The following is a 26,976-nucleotide window of genomic DNA, read 5'->3' as shown; positions in this document are numbered from 1 at the left end:
TAAGCATGCATAGAAAATAAACTAGCTACAACTTTTTTTTGGTTTTTCTAAAGTTTTTCAAACACACAAGAAGAAGGCAAGAAAAAGTGAAATTTAAGCATGGATGATACAATGAAAAAGTGTGAACACCGACAACTAGAATAAGTGGACATGAATGTAATGTGGTGGGAACACGTACTTCCCCAAGCTTAGGCTTTTGTCCTAACTTGCTGGTCAATCAGTGTTCTGGATAGTAGTTGGCGTGGTAGCTCACGGAGGCTCTCGGTGCGGATGCCTCGTCCTACCGTGCATCCTCCACTGCTGCGTTGTGAGCTCGGGCCTCGCTCTCAAGAACAAAATATCTTCCTTTGTTGTGATAGTCAAAAAGAGCAGGCGCGGGCAAATATGTGTGCACAACAGATGTTTGGTTAAACAACAGATTATAAGTGAAATTATCAACCTTTCCCTTGAGAATCTTATGATCTTTTAGGGTGTCAAAATCTAAATACTACATGGTTAGAATAGGGTCAAAGGGCAAGGGTGAAACACTCAGCCCTCGTGCTAAACGTGTGGCATATATTCCACCATAAAAATAGCCACTATTAGCGTTATGATGAAGTCTGCGTGCAACAATTGCTCCAAGGTTATCATTCCTTTCACTGGTGAGAGCGGTGTGTATGAGGCTCAAGTATGGTGCACAAAGTGTACTATAGTCTTGCTTGCCTACTGTCATGGTTTTGTCACGGCAGATGTCCTAGGGAAAGGACTTAGTCGTGGAGCCATCACGACGGGTTAGCTTAAAGGGGTTAAAGTGGACAAGGGACACAAGGAATTATACTGGTTCGGCCCCTTACGATGAAGGTAAAAGCCTACTCCAGTTGTGATGGAATTGCTAGGGTTTTCAATGACCAGGGAGCGAATCCGCTTTGCCTGGCTCTCGAGTTATTGTTTGTTGTCCCTAAACCGCCGCCGGGTCATCCCTTTATATACACAGGTTGACACCCGACGGTTTACAGAATCCCGAGACCGGCTCATAAACATGCCCAGCTCGGTTTGTACCTTTCCTTGCCTTACAACATAAGTTACATATCATATGGCTGTTTATGTCTACGGGCTCTAATCCGTCTTCGGGCCCTAGGCCTTCATGTCAGATCTCCTTTATAAAGCGCCATACTTCTTGTCTTCACGGGCTTCAAATATGACTAACTCATTGTGGGCATAACCCGTCCCCTCATGGCTGGTTTATACTTAGTAGTAATATCCCCAACATACGTCCCAGATTGATTTGAACTTGTTCGTGTCAATCTTCAACACTTAGAAAAATTCCTCCTTCAGCACCTTCGCATAAGTCTTGTAAACCGCCATGACATCATCTTCCAGGTTCGTAATAAACTGACATGGCGTCACCTGTTATTAAAAATTGGATATATCTCACCTTCATTAATGAGCCTTTGACAATCGAGGCGACATCTCTGTCACATATCCAACTTTTGGGCTCCTCGATTTTCACGCCTGTCACTTAGCCCTTCTCCTTACAAATAATACCGGGGGTCCTTTTCATTTTCCCCCCTTTTCCTCCTTGCTTCTTCTTCCTCACGCTGACCCGACTCTCACGCGCAGCCGCCGTCGTCAAGCTCCGCCCTCGTCTTCATCTTCGGCCACTGCATCAATCTGATCGTTCCAGGGAAATGCAGCGCACCTCCTCTACTTCAACTGCTTCTGTGAGTTCCTCTTCTTTTCCTCTGTAGATCCGCTAGGGTTCTCACGAGTTCATAGAAGCTTTCATGGTGTTCTTACCCTTGTTCTTCATTAGATCCTATATGATGGACTTCAAACTTGATCTTCTTCCATGAGGTAGCAATGACAGTCCTTATTTTCCCTATCAAACCATGCCTTTTGTGTATAAAAACCGATCTAGAACTTCTCAAACTGCTCAAGTACCAACTTTTAGGTCTAAATCCTTTTCTTTTCTTGACATGTGGTAGATCCAAAACTCCAATGTGAAACTATGAAACTTGTTTTTCCTCACTTAGTCATCTTTTTTGCTTCAGATATGTACTTTCATTGTCTGCGTAGGCGATTTATCCTTCAAAAAATAATCTGCCATATACCATTAGTCCCCTTGTAAATCGCCAACCGCTTTATCATTTATAATAGCATCAACCTCCCGTTTAACAATCTTGCATGCTTGAATACCTTTTTCCTTAACCTGATATGCTTTATGCTTGTCTGTCATAAACCTTAAACTAGCATTTGATCTTTTTCTAGCTTTTCATTTGAAATGGCCAAACAATTTTATGCTTGTAACTGGGTCCCTTCCCAGGTTACTGAAGAGCAATTATATGGATGCGTCAGAACTAGCGCTTTACCAAAACAAGGCGAAATTCGCTGGCGAGTTCCTGGTCCATAAAATCCTCCTAACCCCAAGGATGGTGAGGTGGTGGTATTTGTTGAACATATGAACCGTGGTTTTAAACCACCCGAATCCAAGTTTTTTCATGATGTGCTTGCCAGCTTCCAGATCCACCCTCAAGATATTGGACCTAACTCTGTGTCCAATATTTGCCACTTTCAAGTGTTTTGTGAGGCCTACCTGCAAGAAGAGCCAATCGTTGAATTGTTTAGGGATTTTTTCTACTTGAACCGTCATACTGAATTTGTACACAGGCCCAACACTGAACTTGGTGGTGTTTCCATTCAGAAAAGGAAGGATGTCAGCTTTCCTCACGCCAAACTTCATAGCCATCCCAAAGACTGGAACCAGACTTGGTTTTACTGTAAGGATACTTCCCCTGATGATGAGAACCCTCTGCCGGGTTATCGCGCTCACCGGCTTACCAACATCCATCCATTTCCGCAACGGCTGACTGCCAAGGAACGGGCCACATATGCGCCACAACTCACCAAGCTCATATCTTTTATGGCTAATGGTTTGACAGGAGTTGACTTTGCTCGTTGCTGGATATCTTGGAGCGTTCTAACATTCAGCCACCGCCCCGGTTTAATGTGTGAGTACACAGGGGACTCAAAAGATCATCAACGACATATTGATATTCTGCTAACAGAGGCTGAAGTCACTGAGTCTGTTAAGAAAATACTGAATGAATCGGAGGCTGTCTGCAGCAGGACCGGGTTAAGTCCCTTCTATACTTTGAATAAACCGCCAGCTGTAAGAATTGCCTCACTCTTGCTTTGTACTTGATATTCTTAACTAAGCAATATTTTATATCCTCTGTCAATCTTTTAATAGGGCGACGACTCATTTTGGGAGAAGAAACCTCAAGATAAATTGGACAAGACACTTCGCCCCAAAACCAAGGTTACTAAAAGACCTGCCAAGAAGAAAAGTGATGAACCCTCTGAACCGAACGTTGATGATGACCCGGATAATCCGGACTCAGAGGTAGAACTTGACTCTCTTGGTTCATTTTTCATGCACCTCATTGACAATGATTATTATCAGTATGACGCTGAAGGAAGCCATGCCGATGACGCAGAGGTAATTATCCTTTTGGCCGGTTCAGACCCTCTGCCAACACAAAAAGTCCGTCAAGCAATCCAAAAAGTAAGATTTTCTCACCCCCTAAATCACTTGGACCCACACTTTCTTTTGAAGAAGCATCAACACGAAGCTCGCCACACAACTCGGCATAGCGGCCAAGTAGTCACTTCAGTTGGTTTACCGAACACTCGGGTTTGGAAGCGTCAATCTGAGGTCTCACCCACTTCTAATCCTTCTTATCCCAAGGCAGGTTATTTCCGACAACCCCTTAATCTGTCCGATTCAAATTATCAGGGAACGCCTCATTCATCATCTGGCTTGTCCACGGCCACACAGCTCCCTCCTCTTAAGATTGTTCCTGGGTAAATACTATAAACTTAATCTTTTGACGCTTTATACTTGCGTGTTATACTGACCTTTATATCTCTTCCTTTCAGGGCCAAGGCCAGACCCAGCAAGAAAGCTCGGGTAAATAAACCGTCTGATGACCATGTGGTTGTTGAACCGGAGAGAACTCTAGAACCAGAAGGAACAAATGATGATGCCATGTTTGATGATCCGCACCCTCAAGACCATGATTTTGTTGAACAAGTAGAAGTTGATGCAACAGGCCATGCTGATAAACCAGCAAGCCCGGTCCGAACTGATGATAAACCGTCAAGTCCAGCTAAGGCTGCTGATAAATCGTCAACTCCAGTAAAGGCTGCTGGTGACAAGGAAGATGATATTATAATTACTAGCGTTGGCCACACCACCCCTGGCAATCCTATTGCGTTATCAAAACATAGTGCCAAGGAGGAACTTTATGCTATGAGAAAAGGCAAGTGGAGCACAGACTTGTCAAGCTACGCCCACCTCAATGCCCAAGAACTTCATTCTGGTTTTTTAAACCGTCTGTACACAAACCGCGACTACGAAGCTGGTTTAGTGAATCTGATGAAGGAGCGATATGAGGTAACTACATAACTGTTTCTCTCTTATGTCCAATTTCAAGTACCAACTCCAGTAGCCCCCAAGGGCCGATTTAAGATGTCAATCTAAACCGGGACTTTGCAATATCTCAACTCTGCATGCTTATCCTAAAGGGCCGGTTGAGCCTTTTAAGATGAACCGGTACTTTAACATTGTAATCCTGTAACTTTCGCCTGTGTAGTCCCCAAGGGCCGGTTTACCTTTCCAATCTAAACCAGAACTTTTGACCAATGTTGCTTTGAGAAAATGTACATTAGCCCCCAAGTGCCAAGAATAAACATTTGTATTGTACTTGGGACTTGTAAAAAAATTCTGATAATCCAACAAATAGGCATTAGCCCCCAAGTGTCAAGAATAATACTTGTATTGTGCTTGGGACTTGTTAAAAAAATTCTGATAATCAAGCAAATAGGCATTAGCCCCCAAGTGCCAAGTGTATAACTCGTTATGTGCTTGGGACTTCCAATATTCACTGCCACCTCATAATATGTCTTTCTCTTATAGGCTGAGCTGAGCAAAAAGGAAGCCCAAACCTCTAGCCTTCAAGAAAATATCAAATCCTAGCAAGCAGAAACCTCCAAAGCCAAAGAGGAACTGACCAGTGCCTTAGCAGCCATGGAGAAGCTGAAGGAAACTTTGAAGAAGGAACATGCGGATTGGGGCATAGAGAAAACCACATTGCAAAAGAGAGCTGAAGATGCAGAAGCAGCCCTTAAACCTATGGTCGAAGAGTTGACCAGTTTAAAGCAGCAGATCAATGCCATGACCTTTGCTATTTTTGGTAAGTACCCTCACCTGAAGTTTCCAACATACATTATCTCATCAGTTACCAGTTTACTGATGCTCGCAATGACACAGGAACTCGCATTACCCATATGGGCTCTGACATGCAGATGAAGCTGAAGGCTGCCTATACTCTGATAGAGCAGTTATATTCCGGAGCCCAACGGGCCATTTGCACCGATTCTCATAACAAACCGCCTGCAACCTTGATAAAGGATACCATTGAGAAGCTGTCAATGTTGCCTGCCTGGTTGGACGAACTAAAAAGATCAGCTGCAAGGTCAGGTGCGCTGACTGCGCTAATCCGGGCTAAGACATGGATATCAGATGTTGAGTCGTCAGATATAGGCAGTGGCTACCCTGGCGTAAAGGAGGACGGTTTAGAGTTTAACAATGAAGATCTTCGAAGGTTGACAAGGGAAATGCGCCCCTTAGCGAGAAAATTGGCTGAAGAAACAAATCTCTCTCACTATCATCCGGTTTATGATTCTGATCATAAAAGATATCCTGCGCCAACAAGTGATGTAGAGGATCTTATTCCGCCAATCTATAAGCACACCTATGCCCCTGATGTTGACCCCTCCAACCTTATAAGTGATGAAGCTGTGTTCCAAGCCTTAACTAGAATCGATTGGGCAACCATTGACTTCCAGCCAATGGGTAGAGAGGAGGAGGATGCACCAGCGCAAGATGATCCACAGCCTTCAAGTCAGCCTAGTGATGAATCATGATCCGGGGGCCAGTTTAGCCTTCTACGTACTGCCACACTTGCTGAAAAGAATTATTCTTTTTGGGCATTAAAGCACCTTGTAACAGGCTAGTTCAAAAAACTTGGTCTGCTATGCCATCATGCATATTTATGTTGCCTGATATTGTTAATCCATCCTGCTTTAGGATACATTATCTTCATAATACGTAGCGGTGTTTTGCAAACTGTTCCTGCATACAAGAAGTTTGAAAGTGTCCTGGTGGTTTACTGTTGGACGGGTCGTGATGCCCAAATATATAGTCGGGGTTTATAACCAAGGCTGTACTTTGAAAATAATCAAAGATGAAATAGATAATACCTGTGATATTAAATCACATTGTTGCACTACTAGGGAAAAGCCTAGCAGCAGCGCGGGTTTTAGGTATATGAGTAGCGCGGGTGCCCGCGGTACTGATACGGCGCTACGGCTAACTTGTAGTAGTAGCGCGGGTGCCACCCGCGCTACTACTACATCCGTTAGTAGTAGCGTGGGTCTGGACCCTCGCTACTGCTAACTAATTAGGAATTAAAAACATAAATTCCAGCCATGGCTGCTGCTGCTAGCTAGGCGTCATCGTCCTCTTCATCCATGGTTGATGCTGATCCTAGAGGGGATGAAGTCGTCCATGGTGATACACCTCTCCTTTGCTTCTGCTACAGAAAAAGAGACAAGGATTAGAAGAGGAAGAGCGAGATAGAGAGGAGTAGGTGCATCAGCTCACCGGTGGCCGCCGGAGTTGGAGCCGAAACCCTAGATGACGCCATGGATGGCGCTCTGCTCGATCTGGAAGATGGGGGGAGAGAGAGAAAGATAGAGAGAGAGATAGCGAGAGAGAGAGAGATAGAGAGAGAGGGAGAGAGAGGAGTAGGAAGAACAACTCACCTGTGGTTGTGTCCATGGCGGATCTGGCCGCTGCCATGGATGGCGCTCTGCTGGATCTCCCTCTCCTTCCAACATTAGAGAAGGATGAGGAAGGAGGGGGAGGGGCCGCGGTGGGTGTGGAGGTCCCCGGATTTGGGGGAGGCATGAGGTGCGAGGCCGGCGGTGGTGGTGAATGAGGAAGGGAATCGCGGGTGGGAGGGAGAAGCAGAATGGGAGAGCCTATGGAGAGAGGGGGGAGAGTGAGGGAGAGAGGAGGGATTCGACCGAGGATACGGAGACATCACCTACCTTGTACTTAGTAGTAGAGAGGGGTATAAACCCGCGCTACTACTATCAACTTAGTAGTAGCGCGGGTTCATTCCCCTCGCTACTCTCTATGGCATGTCCCCGGGGGCACGGTAGAGACTGCTTAGTAGTAGCGAGGGTTAAAAACCCATGCTACTACTATCAACTTAGTAGCAGCGAGGGGTAAAAACCATGCTACTAGTAAATAGCAACAACAAGGGATATAAACCCGCGCTACTAGTAAGCGCCTGTCTATAAGCTTTCCCCTAGTAGTGTTGGTTGACCAACTTTTTGTATATTTAGGGCCATAACCCCAATCTTGGGTATTGATAACTCCTTCCCTGTTTTACCGGTTTATGATAAAGCCGTACCGGGTTATAATAAACACCGGTGTATTCATATATAATGCTGGTGACTTGTAGTCAAAACCAGACCGGGTTAATCAACACCGGATTATAACTGATTATGTCCTTGCAACTTATCTTGAAAGCCGACCCGAGTCAAGAAACGCCGGATTATAACTGATCATCTCTTACAACATATCATTGAAAACCAAGCCGGGTCAATAAACGCCAGTTTATCATAAGATATTATAAACCTCATCAAAGGAGAAAGAACTTTGGCAACTAAAAATATAAGAAGAATATGCGAGGCTTTTCATGGGCTGCCAGGCCCAAATCGAGGCTTTTCATGGGCTGCCAGGCTACTGAGTTAAACCATTTACAAAGCCATTTAAGATGGACCTCACATTAAGCAATCGTCGTTTTAACTTTAACAAGTTTAGGGTCTATGAGATTGACTTGTCAAACGTTTGGCGGGTCATACCAGGATTACCTGGATGGAGTGGCTTACTTAAAAAGGCAGGATAACCCGGGGTTTTAGGTGAATACACCTGGCTTCCAAACCTGGCTTGATAGCCTATTACAAGGGTGTAGACTTCTTTGTTCTTTGAGAAGCAAAGAGCCCCCAAGCAATATTTTGAGTTGTGCTCAGTGGGTGCCTATGTTTGAGTTGTGCTTCTGCAACACTCTCTTTGGCCCCATGTAATTTCATTTTGGCTTTAAGCCGATCAAGAGGTGTAGCTATGGTTCAAATATAACCAAGCCCCCAAGTGATTTCCCTGGTGGTCTTATGCTGATCAAGAGGTGTGGCCATGGTTCGAATACAACCAATCCCCAAGTGACCTTTTGTATATATATGGCTTATAAGCCGCACCAATGGGAAATAGAACTCCGCTTTATAAACAGAAGCCCCCATATAACCACACATGATGTAATAAAAACAACAGAGACCCCGCTTTATCTGAGGCTCCGGTTTATTGTATTGATCATAATATATACATTGTCATAATTATGTACACAAGAAGATCCAGTGGATCAAGTATAGTAAGGCCGAAGATGAGCTATATTCCACGGTCGTGGGGTCTCCTCCTATGATTTACGTGAGTCTTTGTGCTCTCGAACATCGATAAAGTAGTATGATCCGTTGTGCAGATTTTTGCTGACCACAAAAGGTCCTTCTCAAGGTGGGGACAACTTGTGCATATCAGTCTAATCCTGGATGAGCCAGAGCACCAGATCGCCTTCTTGAAAAGTTCTGGTTTTAACCCGGCGGCTGTGATAACGATGTAGATCTTGCTGGTAAATCGCCAAACGTGCCGATGTGAGATCACGCTCCTCATCTAACAGGTCCAGTGAATCCTGACGTGCTTTCTCATTATCAGCTTCAACATAAGTCGTCACACAAGGCTCCGTAAACCATGAAGAAAGGTGTGTAACCCGTACATCTGTTCGGTGTGGTATTGATACTCCATAACACAGAAGGTAACTCCTTCACCCAACAACCCGGCGTCCGCTTTAAAGGAACCATAAGCCGGGGCTTGATGCCTCTCAAAATCTCTTGATTGGCTCTCTCTGCTTGACCATTAGATTGGGGGTGAGCCACTAATGACACGTGAAGCCGGATGTGCTCACGTTGACAAAATTCTTCCATAGTACCTTTGGACAGATTAGTACCATTATCGGTTATGATGTTGTGTGGAAAACCAAAATGGAAGATCACCTTTTTGATGAATTGAACCGCTGTAGCTGCATCACACTTACTGATTGGCTCTGCCTCGACCCACTTGGTGAACTTATCAACTGCCACCAAAAGGTGGGTCTTCTTATCCTTGGATCTCTTAAAGGGCCCAACCATATCCAGCCCCGAAGTTGCAAACGACCAAGTGATTGGAATCATCCTTAGTTCTTGAGCCGGAGCATGAGCACGACATGCAAACTTCTGACAACCATCACACCGCTTTACTAAATCCTCAGCATCAGCATGAGCCGTCAACCAATAGAAGCCGTGTCGAAAAGCCTTAGCCACCAAGTATTTTGAACCAGCATGGTGACCACAATCTCCTTCGTGGATCTCACGCAAAAATCTCACAGCCTTCCTGAGGAGACGCACAACGCTGAAACGCCCCTGTTACACTACAATGATGCAAGTCCCCATTGATAATGGTCATTGACTTGGATCGCTATATTATCTGCCGGGACAAAGTTTCATCCTCCGGTAACTTGCCCCAGTTCATATACGCCAAGTATGGGACCGTCCAATCCGGGATAACATGAAGAGCTGCCACTAACTGAGCCTCTGGGTCAGGAATAGCCAAATCCTCCTCCGTAGGTAACTTGACCGACGGATTATGTAGCACATCCAGAAAGACATTGGGCGGCACCGGTTTACGTTGAGAGCCTAAGCGACTTAAAGCATCCACCGCTTAATTCTTTCGCCAGTCTATATGGTCAACCTAATAACCCATGAAATGACCCACCACTATGTCTACCTCTCGTCGATACGCCGCCATGAGTGGATCCTTGGAATCCCAAGTGCCAGACACATGTTGAGCTACCAGGTCCGAGTCACCAAAGCACTTAACCCGGCTTAAATTCATCTCCTAAGCCATCCGAAGACCATGGAGCAAGGCCTCATATTCAGCTGCATTGTTAGTGCAAGGGAACATTAAACAGAGAACATAACAAAACTTATCACCTCGTGGGGAAGTTAATATGACTCCAGCCCCCGAGCCCTCCAATTTTTTGGACCCATCAAAATGAATAGTCCAATAAGTGTTATCTAGCTTTTCCTCCGGTGCCTGCAACTCTGTCTAGTCATTGATCAAGTCCACCAGTGCTTGGGATTTGATTGCTGTGCGAGGCATATATTTTAACCCGTGAGGTCCAAGCTCAATATCCCATTAGGCAACCCGGCTAGTTGCTTCCCTGTTTTGGATGATATCCCCTAAGGGGGCAGAACTGACCACAGTGATAGGATGACCCTGAAAATAGTGCTTGAGCTTCCGGCTTGCCATAAAAACTCCATACACCAGTTTCTGCCAATATGGGTACCTCTACTTGGACTCAATAAGCACCTCACTAATATAATAAACCGGCCATTGAACCGGACACTCCTTTCCATCCTCCTTGCACTCCACAACAACAGCCACACTAACAGCTCGGGCATTAGCAACCACATATAACAACAAGGGCTCTTTGTCAACGGGAGCAGCAAGGATAGGCGGCTCAGCTAGCTGCCGCTTTAAACTCTCAAAGGACTCATTAGCAACATCACTCTAGACGAAATGGTCTATCTTCATCATCTGATGCAAAGGGATTGCCTTTTCTCCCAAATGGCTGATAAACCGGCTCAATGCTGCAATACGACCCGCCAGACGCTGAACATCGTTAATGCATGCCGGTTTATCCCAGGACGTAATAGCTTTGATCTTCTCCGGATTAGCTTCAATGCCCCTGTTAGACACCAGAAAACCCAAGAGCTTGCCCGCCGGTACACCAAAGACACATTTGGTTGGATTAAGCATCATCTTATAAACTCGGAGGTTACCAAAAGTCTCCTTAAAGTCATCTATCAATGTTTCCTCCTCTCTGGACTTTACCACAATATCATCCACATAAGCATGAACATTGCGCCCAATCTTATTATGAAGAAAATTCTACACACAGCGCTGATAAGTCGCTTGGGCACTCTTGAGCCCAAAAGGCATAGATACATAGCAGAAGGCTCCAAACGGAGTTATAAAAGCTGTCTTTTCCTGGTCCTTAACTGCCATTTTAATCTGATGATAACCAGAATAAGTGTCCAGAAAACACAAACATTCACAACCTGCCGTAGCATCAATGATTTGATCAATATGAGGGAGAGCAAAGTGATCAGCTGGACAGGCATTGTTCAGATCTGTGTAGTCCACACACATACGCCGAGTGTCGTTCTTCTTAAGTACCAGCACCGGATTAGCTAGCCACTCAGGTGAAAGACCTCCACAATAAACCCTGCTGCCAAAAGCCGGGCTACCTCCTCACCAATAGCCTTGCGCCTTTCTTCATTCAAGCGGCGGCGAAACTGCCTGACCGGTTTAAACTTAGGATCTATATTAATAGTGTGCTCAGTGAGTTCCCTCGTTACACCTGGCATATCAGAAGGTTTCCATGCAAAGATGTCCCGGTTCTCACGGATGAACTCGATGAGCGCACTTTCCTATTTTGGATTCAGGTTAGCGCTGATGCTACGCTACCTGGATGAATCGCTAGGAACAAAGTCAACCAGCTTAGACTCCTCAGCCGATTTAAACTTCAAGGCCGGATCATGCTCTGTAGTTGGCTTTTTCAGAGAATTCATATCCGCCGGATCAACATTGTCTTTGTAGAACTTCAACTCCTCTGTTGCACAGACCGATTCAGCATAAGCCGCATCACCTACTTCACATTCCAAAGCAATCTTCTGGCTCCCATGCACTGTGGTGGTCCCCTTATGACCCGGCATCTTAAGTTGCAGATAAACATAATAGGGCATTGCCATGAACTTATCATAAGCCGGCCATCCAAACAGGGCATGATATGGGCTCTTGATTTTCACCACTTCAAAAGTCAATGTTTCTGACCTTGAATCATGATCATCTCCAAAAGCAACCTCTAGAGCTATCTTACCAAATGGGTACGCCGATTTGCCAGGCACCACACCATGAAAAACGGTGTTCGACGGTTTAAGATTTTTATCCGTCAACCCCATGCGACGGAAGGTTTCATAATAAAGGATATTGATACTGTTCCCTCCATCCATGAGTACTTTGGTGAACTTGTACCCCCAACCTGAGGTGCCACCACTAATGCCAAGTGACCTGGATTATCAACCCGGGGTGGATGATCCTCTCAACTCCACAAAATGGGTTGTTCGAACTAGCACACATAACGGGGCACTGTCGGTTCAACGGAGTTTACTGCCCTTTTATGAAGCTTCTGATCGCGCTTACACAAACTAGTGGTGAAGACATGGTACTGCCCACTATTCAACTGCTTTGGATTACTCTGATAACCCAATTGTTGTTGCTGCTGATTACCCTGATGATTATAGTCGCCCTGGTTACCCTGACTACCTTGATTACCAGGTCTGTTTTGGTTGCCTTGAAATCCTGAACCGGAGCTACCACCACCATAACCCGGCCCATGGAAACCGCCCCCTGAACCGCAGGGCGGTCCATGGGCGTACTGAAAAAGATTCGAATTTTTAAATTCTCGGATGAAGCAATCTTTCCAAAGGTGCGTAGCTGGCCTTTCTTTCGACTCGTGCTTTGGGCAAGGCTGGTTTAACAGGCGCTCAAGATTGGGACCTAATCCTCCACCCCGCTGGGCGGTTTATCCTTACGACGCTGACCAATATCTTGGGCATTGGTGTTAGCCACAAAGTCCAAGCTATTATCTACCTTGCGCTTACCATTGTTCCCATGACCCGCTGGGTTATGATGCTGCCCCTTGGCACTGCCGTTCTTCTTTCCCTTCCTCGGCTTTTCATCCTCGGACTCGGGGTCCTTGGTAGTGTCCGAATCGGCATACTTAACTAGAGCCGCCATAAGCGTTGCCATGTCATCGCAGTGACGCTTGAGCCTTCCCAACTTCAGTTTCAACAGCGTAAACCGGCAATTGCCTTCCAACGTCAAGATTGCTGTATCAGCATTGATGCGGTCTGATGAATGTAGAATAGCTGAGACTCGCTTTACCCAATGGGTTGTGGACTCCCCGTTCTCTTGAACACAAGCGGCTAGGTCCACAATTGACATGGGCTGCTTACATGTATCTTTGAAATTCTGGATAAACCGGCTTTTTAACTCAGCCCATGATCAAATGGAGTTAGCTGGTAAACTTTTCAGCAGGTATGAGGTGTTCCTTCCAGCATCATGGTGAAGTACTTGGCACATGCCGCATCATCCACATCCAGCATCTCCATCGCCATCTCATAGCTCTCAACCCATGATTCTGTGGGTAAATTGACAGTGTAATTGGGCACCTTACGAGGACCTTTGAAATCCTTGGGCAGCCGCACGTTACGTAAAGCCGGGGTGAGACACGGCACCCCCAAAGAACTAAAAACCACACCTGGCTCCACTGAAGTGGTCGGACGAACCGGAGTAAGCTGACAAGCCGCGTATTGTGCTGCTAACTCGGCCTCTCGACGTGCTCGACCGTAATCTCGGCTAACTCGCAGCGGGTTACGGTTTCGCGCACTACTTGATACAGCCGATTCATCAATATGCCTGCTATAGCTTCGACTTGGGCGGGGGGTTGAATGAATCCTCTCACGGCTGTAGGAATAAGCCTAATGTTGGGTCAAAGCTGTCTGAAGGAGCTCTCTAACCCGTCGTGTCTCCACTGCTACTGAGGACTCGCCTTCGATCGGGAGACCTGCCAATCGTGAAGCGGCGGCGACGATGTTATCCAACGGGTTAGAGTAATGACCCGGAGGCGTTGAAACATGTTGTGATGGGACATTGTTCTGACAAGGCGAATCCGTCGTGCGCGGCTGAACCGGTGCCCCCGTCGCAGGTGCCTCCATCTGGTTTACTACTGGCTGGTTGCTCGTTCCTACTCCTGGCGTGTTGAAGAGATTCCTTCCCTCGTAAACAGGAGGCAGGTGAGACCGGTACCTTCTCCTCATGACATCATTTGACGCACTCTGATCCAGCATAATCCGATAAGCCTGTGCCGCTAACTCGGCCCGCTCTACGGCCATCCTGGTGTTCTCTGATGCCAAATCTACCTTGGCTTGAGCTATCTGATCCTTCACTTTTGCAACTTCTGCGTTTTGCTGATCCTGATTCGGCGCATTAACCTCAGCCGCTAGCAATGTTGCTAAAGTGTCGAATAAATCAGATAAAACCTGAACCGCCGCTGGCGTGGAGCCTCCTACCCCAGCGGGTGTTGCAGCTACTGAACCAGAAATCATTGCTGCTGCGGTAGAAGAATGCTGCACTGACTGCGTACCAGCCATAAAGATCGCAACTCGGCCCGGTGGATCAGAGAGGTCCAGAATACTATCACCATCGGAACCGCCACTAATCCAGCCATCATGAAGCTGATACAGCGACTCGGCTTCTGCGGTTGAAGACTCATCATCGGTGTAAACGGCGGTTTCGCCACCAGATACCGATCTGCCCTCAGATTCTGCTTGGTGGATGACTCCCACGAAGGCACGCTTTACAGCAGGCTGAACTCGCGCAGGTCTTGCACGCTGAGCCGTCTCGACAATGTCGGTGTAGATGTCTGGCTCAGGGCCCGGTTTGCCGATCTTGCCGATGAAGACGTGTATTCTACCAAAGGGGACCCGTTACCCATACTCGATTGAGACAGCCTCGGGGCCCCAGCCTGCGTCGTCGATGTAGAGCTTGCCGCGACGACTCTTGGTCATCCAGCCCACAGCGTATCCCTTGAATCCTTCGAAGCTGCCCTTCAAGAACTCGAAACCATCGTGCGATAGCCCCACGGTGGGCGCCAACTATCGTGGTTTTGTCACGGCAGATGTCCTAGGGAAATGACTTAGTCGTGGAGCCATCGCGACGGGTTAGCTTAAAGGGGTTAAAGAGGACAAGGGACGCAAGGAATTATATTGGTTCGGCCCCTTATGATGAAGGTAAAAGCCTACTCCAGTTGTGATGGAATTGCTAGGGTTTTTGATGACCAGGGAGCGAATCCGCTTTGTGTGGCTCTCGAGTTATTGTTTGTTGTCCCTAAACCGCCGTCGGGTCGTCCCTTTATATACACAGGTTGACACCCAGCGGTTTACAGAATCTCGAGACCGGCTCATAAACGTGCCCGGCTCGGTTTCTACCTTTCCTTGCCTTACAACATAAGTTACATGTCATATTGTGATTTATGCCTACGGGCTCTAATCCGTCTTCGGGCCCTGGGCCTTCATGTTAGATCTCCTTTATAAAGCGTCCTACTTCTTGTCTTCATGGGCTTCAAATATGACTAACTCATTGTGGGCATAACCCGGCCCCTCATGGTCGGTTTATACTTAGTAGTAATATCCCCAACACCTACTATACATTTACCGTTAAATAATGCAAAGTACTGAATTGCAGGAAAATGAATGCTCTTTATTCTACCTTGTGTCACTCCCCTCGTCTCACCGTAACAAAGACTAGTCAAGAATGTTTGATACTCAGCCCTTGGTGGTTCGTCAAGCGAACCCCAGAATGGGAGTTTGCGGTGATAAGCAAAATTCTCTAGTGAGATGGTAGATGGATTATCATAAATCCTTTGACAAATGATTCAGTGAGAAGGTGGTGTTGTTCACACTTATCTGAAAGGTAGGGTCCGAGGCTGGCATTGTGAACATATTGCTCAAATTCCTCTTTAATACCGACACGCATCATGTTTTGATGGCGGCATCTCGAGTATAACTTTCACTAGGTTCAACATATGACCGGCAAGCAGAACTGTCGCTAGAAGATGCCCCCAAGGATCTCCTCCTCGAAGAACTCCTTCCAAATAGGTTAAACATGTTCACGTACAATTTTAAAAAAAAAATTGGGTGACAATAATTTATCAATAAAACTTTATAAGATTGATAGCAACTACTCATAGGGATACATAGAGGCCATAGCAAGCGTTCAAACTACTTAGAACACTAAGAATTCAACATACAAGCTCATCTACAGTAGCACAAAGAGTAACTATATTCAACATATAAATCACTAAAACAAAAACTAATTGGAAAAATAGTGGAGTCACATACCAAGCAACAATCCCCTGAAACAGTTTCGGAAACGGAGCTTCCAGCAAAGAGATCGAAATCTGCGGCTTTGAGAGCAAGAACACGGGAGAGAGAGCAATTGAGATTTTTCTGGAGGTAAGTGATGATGTGGTATGAAGAGGTATGTGAGGGGGCCCACGTGGGGACCGCAACCCACCAGGGCGCGGCTCGGGGTCCTGGCGCACCCTGGTGGGTTGTGCCCACCTGGTGCACCTCCCTCTGGTATTATTTGCACCAAATATTCAGAAATATTCAGAAAAAATCGTATTAAATTTTCAGGGCATTCTGGGAACTTTTATTTTTGGGGTCATTTTTTATTGCACCAGAAAATCAGAAAACAGACAAAACATGGCATTTTATTTTATTTAACTAATAAAAAAAGAAAACACAAAGTAGGGACAGAAGGTAGTGCTTACTAAATTCATCAACTTCATACCTCTCAGAAATGATCCATTAACACTGGTGCGCATCGGTCCTAAACAAAATGTTTTTAACCCCTTTCCGCGACGGCATTTGGAACCGTTGCGAAGTGAGTGTCGGCGATAGGGCGGTCCTTCCCACATGACCCAGAAACCGTTGGGGATATGCCCTCCTGGCACACAGGCTTGCCAAAATGAGGTCGTGTGTGACCGGCGAGCACTCAAATACGGAAATACGTATAGTAGAGCTAAAAAAATACAATTATGCGGCGATATTGTTTCCGGTCGCAACTACATATCACACAGTCAGTCCCCGCCAAACGCTTCCGTTCGTATGTACATCCCACACAGTCGCTTCAAGGAAAACGTTTCCGTTCACAGGTACATCACACACAATTTTTCATGTTAAATCGTTTGTGATTGTGTTGCCATTACACACAGTATTAATAATTTTATCGTTTGCGTTATTGAATGCATCACACACGGTGCATAGAAGAAACTGTGTGGCAAAGGCTGTCCATCACACACAAATTTTATGTGGTAAACGTTTGCGCAAGGTGGCCTAACACAAACAGTTTTCAAGAGAAAGTCGTGTGAAGTGGAGATTGATCACACATGTAGTAGATCATAGAAACGTTTCTGATCTCCACATATATCGCAGACGTTTCACTTTCACAAACCATGTGCAGTGTAATCCCTAATTAATCCCTAATTTAAAAATCACATGTTTTGAATTTTAAAGTAGGCAATCACTTATTTCATATACAACCATGTTTATTACAAATATAGGTTCAACCACGAATCCATAATTCGATGCACAGGTACATATACTGAAGAACTACAGAAGCACCAAGTAAAGAATGATGAACCATAGTTGTACTAAAGACTATAAAGAGAGAGGTGAAAGACATTCTGGTTGCTGGAGAAGGTGGAGCGGAATGCCCATATTGTGCCCTCCTCCATGCGTAATGCGCGCACGACTCTAGGCCAACCCCTTGTGATGGCTGCCCGTCCATCCTTCACTGTCTTCATTAGAAATTCTCGATGCTCATTATAGTCTGGATGAAATAGTTTAACCTTCATTGCATGTCCACCAATCGTGTACTTTGAGAGGTAATCTTGAGTGAAGTGCTTCGGGAACTGCTGGGAACGAAAAAGATTCATACATTGTTGTCTAACAACTCATTATGGGCAGTAAAAAGAGAAGGCTGCAGAGTTTGTAGTTACCATCCTATAGCTCACTATTTTGTTGGATAGAGCATAAAAAATAATTTGCTTGCCACCATTTGTATTTTTTTGCTAATAATCCTTATCAGTTTCCTCACTTGATGCTTGTTCATCAATATCTCAGTGCCCCATACGCAAAAAGGGTCGATGCATGGATCCTTTCCAAGGGCATATGTACCTACAAGCAACAAGTCAATATTAGAAGCTAACTAGTGCCCGGGCCTGGATCTATATGCACTACATTATGGAACGATGGGGGGAGTACAAGCCGAGCGATGAAGCTATCCTCGGCGGAAAATGGTGGCCATTCCCGTTGTTGTCCTGCATAAGTAGTGGAAAGGCATGATAAGTACAGCAATCTTAACAAGGTAAACAACATCATCTCCAAATGATAGCTTGAATGTGTTGGTTTCAGCATGCTGTTAAAGTAGATATAAAATGGAAGGCAATGTTACCAACAGCAGGCTTAACAGCCATCAAATATTGCAATTCAAACTGGTATTGTTGAAAATGAGTAGAACGTAGGTAATGCTTAAACATCACACTAGATAAATGTGTAAAACTGAAATAAAGGGCATGTGTTAACTACACCAGGAATAACTGGAACCAAATATAGCCGTTCAAACTGGTATTGATGTAATCGAGCGGCACAGTTTCGACTTGCACATAATGAACAACACATTGTGAATGACTGAAATAAACAAGGCATAAATGACCAGTATAACAACCAAATATAGCCATTGAAAACTGGACAGAGCCTCACTGCAACAACCTAACAAGCAAATACAGATAAGAGGGCATATGTTTCAAAACTAGACAAATGCTCACTGCAACCAACCTAACAAGCAGATAAAGATAAACAAGGCATCTGCTTGATAACTAGACAAATGCTAAAAAAGCAACCTAACAACCAAATACAGATAAACAAGGCATCTGCTTGATAACTGGACAAATACTCACTTCAACCAAACTAAGAACCAGATACAGATAAGCAAGGCATCTGCTCGATAACAAGAAAAATGCTCACTCCAACCAACCTAACAACCAAATAGAGATAAACAAGGCATCTACTGACTATAAACAACGAAATATAGCCATTCGTGAAACTAAAGTGGACAATTCATACTTAAACATCACATAGACCTATTAAACAATACATTTTGGCATAACTGAAATAATTAAACACGACACAGTTAAAGCACCACAAGGGAAATGCTACTACAACAAAGGGTACGGGTTAGCAATCTAGAAAAGGTAAGATTTGCTGTTAGAATGTTGCCCCACATTTCATGGACGGGATCCTTCCAGTTGGAAGAGCACAGACCCATGGTGCGCTCTCTGATGTCACAGATGGGCTGTTTCACCTTAGAAGAACCTTCATGGGTGGCCTCCTTGTTGTCGTGATCATGGTCGATGAGATCTGACTTGGCAATTGAGGATCCCAAGCCGCCGTCGTAGAATGTGTCCTTGAGAAGTGACAAAATGGGCTCGATGGTATATAAATATCACAAATCCTTGACCGCTTGGCGGAGGAGATCAACGGCAGGGCCATCGAAGAGATCGACGGCGGTTGAACCAGAGGGGTTGGGGATGGACCACTTAACCTATGACATGGCCCACGTGAAACTGTCGGTGTGGACGAGCTTGATGTCATAGCAGGCTTTCCCGAGATACAGTAATACGCTTGCCCACCGAGATGAAGCCTTCGACATGGCAACGTAGTCAACGTCTTCACCGGAGTCCACGATGATGTGTTGCTCCAGGATCGACAGGTCAGGGCGAATGGCGACCACCTCGCCAACGTCCGCCGGAGAGGCCATGATAAACCTCTTCTGGCCGAACGCTCGTCGGGCTCCCCGGGATACGTGGTCGAGCTTAGGCTGTGACATTATGGAGCAGGGGATGCGGATCTGGCGGGACGGACACCACATGCCTCATCTAAAAACTCAGGGGAGTGGGCCGATGGTATGGGAATCGCTGGGTAACCTGAACTTTATTATCTAAGCTAGGAGGAACGGGCAGACCGACAGGGGTTGGCGGCGGCACCAGCGGCGGCTGCAAGCTAGGGTTCTAGGGGGGAGTGGCGGGTGGGGGACTGTGGAGGTGGGGTGGTGTTTGAGGATACGCCGCAACTACTGAAAATTTGAGTAATTGTGGGTGGAGATGGTGGTGGATGAGGGAGGGCGACGGTTCAAATGCCTCAGCTACTTCAATTTTACTATAAGGTCAATGCTGGAGGAGAGTGGGCAAAGGTTGAAGTACAATGGAGGGAGTGCCCAAGATCGTGCACGGTCCAAAAACAATATGCGTGTATGATAATAAGGAAAAGTGGCGCGGATTTGCCGGTTTTTGCAACGCTGAAGGCGGGTAGTTAGTTTTTTATATTTCTAGCTAGCCGGTCTATCGCACACGGTTCGTCCTAATTTCCAAATAAACTTACCCGCCTTTACCTTACACAGGTTAAGCCAGTACCTCCACCCTTTGCTCGCACTTGCACGGTCGTGGTCATTTCAGCGCACTTGCATCGCACACGGTTGAGCTAGTACCTCCACCTTAATTTGCTCGCGCTTCCGCGGTCGTGGTGATTTCAGCGCACTTGCATCGCACACGGTTGATCCAACACCTCCACCTTAATTCCGTCGCGCTTGCACAGGCATGGTGATTCACACCGCACTTGTATCGCACACGGTTAAGATATTATACCCCGTGTCCATTGAGAGTCATCGGAGTCTTTCCAGCAAAAAATAACATTAGAGAGGGTCAAAAGACAACCACACCAGCATGTGGCCCAAATATATATGAGTGAAAAGGGTGGTCTATGATGTTCAAAATTCCAATGCACAACTTTGACCCCGCGGGCCCATGGTTGGGCGCATCATTGAAGATCGATGAGAGGGGCCAGAAGTCAAGAACCACCTGAAAGTGGCCAAATATATGTACGGATATTGCGGATGTTTAAAATTTTAAATACATAATGCATAACTTTGGTGGCACCTGCCTCGCAAACCCGAAAGCACCCTAACAACCACCTAGCTAGGATATATATAATGACATAATGTCGTACCTAGCTAGAATTCTGGCCCACCACCTCCCACTTCGTGTCAGCGGGGCGGATGCACGTAATGATCCATACTTTGGTCATACATGCATGTCGCCATGACCTACCATAAGATGGACCAATGAATCTATCGTTTGGTCAAATGACAGTTGTTGTTGTCGATAAACCGCTTAGGCCAATAGATTGAACCATCATAAAAATCGCACAGGAGGGACCACAAAACCAGCACCTCTTGCATGTGGCCCAAAATGATGTATGTTTGGAAGGGGTGATGTGTTTTTTCAGTATTGTATAATGTATAATTTAGATGTGGTGCCTACCTCTCGATACAGACAACAACCGTGAAGGCAATATAGTTAAGGACGAGATACGTACACAGGGTTTGATGTAGGTCGAACCCAGAAATCCGAGCATCTGGGAGGGAATCCTGACAATGCATGTGTTTGAGCTTTGGTTGACCGACATTTGACAGTGACCGGCCCTAACACAAACTAGGAGGAATCCATTCATGGCCAACACATACCCCTCATTATCGATCAAAGGGATGATATATATACACTCAGGGAGCCCACAGATATCCATGTCATCACAAAAAACTGCACAAGGGAGACGTGGTTGATCAGAAGACCCCGTATACACTGCATGCAGCACGAAAATATGTATGAGTACGATGGTGTATGATGTGTTTAAATCCCAAATGCACAACTTCGATGGGCCACGCCAATTACATTAAAAACCGAACACCGTACCCGACTCCAAGCCTGGTTCAGTACTTATGATGTCAGTTTCCCAACTTTGAGGCGGGCGGGGGGGGGGGGGGGGGGGGGGGGGGGGGGGGGGGGGGGGGGGGGGGGGGTCGTCCCACGCATGCGCTCAAACTTTATTTTGTCTAGCATGGGACACTTCTATATATATATCTATACATCTATATCTATACACCTATATAGTGTGTGAATAACTTTGAAAGTTGCTCATTGGAAGAAGCCAATCGGACGGTATAGAGATGTCAAATCCGAGCACTACTGGCCGTTGGATATGATCTACATTTCACCAGATTCTGCCACATGTACAATCTAGAAGAGTCCAGGGTTGAACTTAAGCATAATGCACAAACCTCAAAACACAAGCACTTCTCCTTTGTTCTCTAGAATCTTCCATATCTTAATTGCCCAAACTTGTTTTTCTAAATGAATTGTCACTTTCTGTTTCTACCTTTACAATGCACAATTCCATGAATCTTAAAATATTTTTTATAAAACTAATTAATTTTGGATGAGATGAACTATAATAATTAAACGAACATCTACATCATGCATATCTGGGAGAAGAGGCGGGAAACCGATGAGAGGAGTGGCGAGAAATGGTAGCCTGTTTTGAATGAAAACCTAGTAGATAAGGAAGCATGAGCTACACGACGCATGTGCACAATGCTTACCCATGTACTGCATGTGCTGTCGAAATGGATTAGGGTTGATGTTCGATCTGGGAGCATCCAACAGTGCACACGTATGATCCGTGGGGTTTGGGTTCTAGCCAGTCAGAACGCATGAATCAGATCGCCAAAATTATGTGGAAACCGGTGAAAACCACGGGAAAAAAATGCAGGATGTTAAGAGGATGATGTTTTATTGCCACACAAAATTTCAAGTTGAAACACATCACGAGATGTCAGCTATGAAAAAGAAAAAATCATTGTTGAATAGTGCCGAATAGTAATGTCACTACTCAGGGCGGAATTTGTCTTTTTCATAGCTCACATATCGTAATATTTTTCAACTTGAAATTTTGTGTCGCAATAAAACATCAGCTTCTTAACATCCCACATTTTTTTCAGTTTTTTATGAAACTTTAAAATATGGTTTCCACGAAGTTTTCATTGAATATCGGCTTTGTGAGTAAACCATGTGCTATTTGAAAACATTTTGTAATAAGAATCTCATTTTTTAAATCCCCGTAAATCCAAAACTAAGCTGAAAATCGTGAAGCTTGCCATGGTGTCACGACATGGCACTTATATGTCGAGTATTTTTTTCGTCCATTATGGTGCAAGTTTTATTACAAGCCTCTTACAAAACGAAGCTTCTCTCGTGGTCCCGATAGGGAAACGTGCCCCCCTTGTGGGCGTAACGTAATCACTGCCTCTTTCCGCCTTGTATTTTCTTCTACGGGCAACATGGAATGACAAGATATCCGTGCTGAAATTTAAACTTATTCAGGGTTCGTTTGGCCTTTTTATACACTAATTGAGTTTCCTAGGCATTTAATGTCCATAATTCAAATCTTAACTACAAATACATGCTCCAGTTCACCAAAAAGGCTAGAAAAATTATACATGTGTCCTTGGGTGCATGTTTAGATCCCATGGCCAGGAATGGGAACGAATTACAACCGTACCGGTGTCATGGCTCATCCTCAAACATTTCTAATCTTGGTTTTTAAGTCCCCATAAATCCTAAACTCACCAGAAAGTCATCAAAGGTGGCGTGGTGTCACGTCATGGCACATATATGTCATGGTAAAAACATTGTCCAATTTGGGCCAAGCTTTATTACAAACCTCTTACAAAAACTGGAGCTTCTCTCAAAGAAGCCTCGTGGTTCCGATAGGGAAACGTGTTCCCCTTGTGGGCAGAACATAATCACTGCCTCTTTTCGCCTTGTATTTTCTTCCACGGGCAACATGGAACGACAGGATATCCATGCTAAAATTTAAACTTATTCAAGGTTCGTTTGGCCTTTTTATTCACTAATTTAGTTTCCTAGGAATTTAATGTCCATAATTCAAATCTAAACTACAAATACATGCTCTAGTTCACCAAAATGGCTAGAAAAATTATACATGTGTCCTTGGGTGCATGTTTAGGTCCCATGCCAGGAATGGGAACGAATTACAAACGTACCGGTGTCATGGCTCATCCTCAAACATTTGGAATCTCGATTTTTAAGTCCCCATAAACCCTACACTCACCAGTAAGTCATCAAAGGTGGCATGGTGTCACGTCATGGCACATATATGTTGTGGTAAAAACATTGTCCAATTTGGACCAAGCTTTATTACAAACCTCTTACAAAAACTGGAGCTTCTCTCAAAGAAGCCTCGTGGTTCCGACAGGGAAACGTGTCCCCCTTGTGGGCAAAACGTAATCACTGCATCTATTTTCCTTGTATTTTCTTCTACGGGCAACATGGAATGACAGGATATCCGTGCTGAAATCTAAACGATAATCGCTACCTCTTCTTGCCTTGAACTTTATTTTCTACAAGCAACATGGAATAACAGGAGTGTCGGGCTGAAATTTTACTGTTCAGGGTTCGTTTGGCCATTATATATATATATATTACTAATTAGTAATTTTCTATGCATTTAATATAGTCCATAATTTAAATTTGAACTACAACCACATGATCCAGTGAAGCAAAATGGGTGGGAAATCATACATGTGTCATTGGGTGCATGTTTAGGTCTCGTTTGAGGAATGAGAATGAATTACAAACTTGTCGTCGTCCTGAAACATTGAGAATCTTGGTTTTTAAATCCCAGTAAATCGAAAAGTCACCCAAAAAACAAGGAACTTGGCATGGTTTCATGACATGGAACATATATGTCGTGGTAAAAAAATCGTCTAGTTTGAGAAGAGGCGCACACATTAGTAGCCAACAAAGTCCTTTTTGAAACAAAAAGCTGACATGTTAATATCGCAAACGGTTGTATTATATTTACCGTGTAAAAATTTAACCATACTCGGTGGTGTGCGTGCAGCTATTTGATTAGACAGGAAGAGCGCAAGAAGTCCGCCGTGCAGGCTCGATGGGACGCGTGCGAGTAGTCCGCCACACAGGCTCGACGGGACGCATGCATCCTGTCCACATCACAGGCTCGACGGGACACGTGCGAGCAGCAAGGCCGCCCATGCTCATCGGGAAGCGAGCTCTTTGACCTCCATGCGCCAGTTGCCGCCCGCCTCACTCACAACTTCTCCATTAATGGGTTAATTACAGCACCTAGACGGAGGGTATTTGCTTGTGATCCCATGGCAGCATTTGCTTTGTTCGTGTTTTCGACTCGTATTCCGCCCTAATTGAAATTGCCAAATAGGGAAACGGATAATACGACCACAAATAAAATGGCAACAGATAATATGACAACAAATTTACAGTGGCGCAGATAACAATTGTCTTACATATTCCGGATAATTTAAAATGCCACATGCGGCAAAGCCCGGAAGACACAGGGGTAAGAGAAGAAGGAAATTGCAGACAACGATCTGGGTCACTACTGTCTCTACTCGTCAATGGATCGCCGGGCGGCGAAATCCTCTAGCTCCTTCTTCAATTCCTCACGACTTTGCTTGAAAGAAGCCACGGATTTCTGTACCTCCTGCTCGCGCTCGATCCGGAGCTTCCTCAAGGCACCCATCAGTTCCTCGACGACCACTTTCAGCGTCATCTCCGAGACACTTCTCTACTCATGTAGCATCTTCCAGTCGGCGGCGTCCTCCTCCTTCTCGGCGACCAACTTGAGGAGCTTCACATTGTCACCGATGAGTTGCTCGACGAGGTCGGTCACCTTTTCAACCGAGGCATCGTTGATCTTGAGCAGCTTCATCAAGTCATCGACCAGCTCCTGTTGCATAGTGACGCCAACAAGAATGTCGTAGTCGTCGGTGAAGAAATTCAGGAACGCCGGCTCATCGCGATGGCCGGCGCCGCGAATGCGCATGTGAGAGCCCTCGCGTGACCGTGAGAGCTTGTTCGAGGGCTCCGCGGCGCGCCGGGACATCTCTGTTGTGGCTATGGCTTCGCGGCGGGACCTCTCTAGTGCTTCCGTGGCCTTGGTCTTTGCTTCCTGGTAATATGTCCACCCTAAACTCCTCCTACCGATCATGGCGGAACGACTTGACAGAAAAAACCAGTTTTGTGGGTGATGAGGAGAGGAACTGTGAAGTAATTTTTGAGTGGGTAGTTTTTATAGCCTGGTGCTAAATGTGAACACATATTAGTTTGATAGGTGTGAACAGATTTGCAATTACTTATAGCGTTGTAATCAGCAATGTGACGAGGAACAAGGTCAAACTTTATTGATGGTAGAAGGTTGACCACGTAGTTTCCATGTGTTATTTATCACACAAGTGTTAACATAAGGAAATGCATGTGTAACTTACTAATCATCGCACACGAGTACTCGCAGACGCATCGTGTGCGATACTCCTAGCCACCGCAAGCAACTAGTTTGCATTTTTCAATGTTTTTTGTACACACAGAATCGCACACGAACTAACTATATTAACCGTCTATGTTGTAAATCCTCATCACAGACAGTTATCCGAGTCGTCTATTTGCCACGTATCACACACATCTTGTTAAGTTGAACCGTTTCTGTTCTGTTCGCTAATCGAAAATAGTTCATCTGAGTGAACTGTATGCCCTATATCACACACACCTTGATCTGTCTAACCGTTTTATGTTGCACTCCTTAATAGCAAACGGTTCATCAGAGCTAACTGTACACCGTATATCGCACACACATTGATATGGTTGCCCATTTCTGTTGTTCTACCTCATCACAAACAGTTCGAACAGGTTAACCGTGTGCCCTGCATCGCACATGGAACTAAAATCTGAGCCGTGTTTGATGCATCCTCCATCGCAAATGTTTTGCACGTTTTTTGACGGGTTTTTTTAAATCCCCGTTTGTGATTAATGCATCGCAGATAGTTTCATGAAAGGGTCTCTGATCGTAGTGTCGTGTTAGCAGCATCCTGCAGTAGTGTAATATGGTTGATCAAGTCTTATTAACAACCACTTCCAATTAGCATGAAACCGAAGAACTTTCGTAAACTAAGTTACCTCAATGGGGATATGCATATCCACAACAATAAGCATTTCATATTTCTTTTTGACAGTAGGTAGAGGTATTTGAAAACTTCCAATAGTGATTGTCAGAGGTTTTTCAATAACATTAATACCATTCACATGGAATTGTTTCTTTGGAAAGTGCATCGTATGCTCATTACCATTAATATGAAAATTG

This window comes from Triticum urartu, chromosome 6 (assembly GCF_003073215.2).
Source record: "Triticum urartu cultivar G1812 chromosome 6, Tu2.1, whole genome shotgun sequence".
In the NCBI taxonomy this organism is placed as follows: Eukaryota; Viridiplantae; Streptophyta; class Magnoliopsida; order Poales; family Poaceae; genus Triticum; species Triticum urartu.
The sequence above is the reverse complement of the archived record's forward strand: the minus strand, read 5'-3'. Positions refer to the sequence as shown.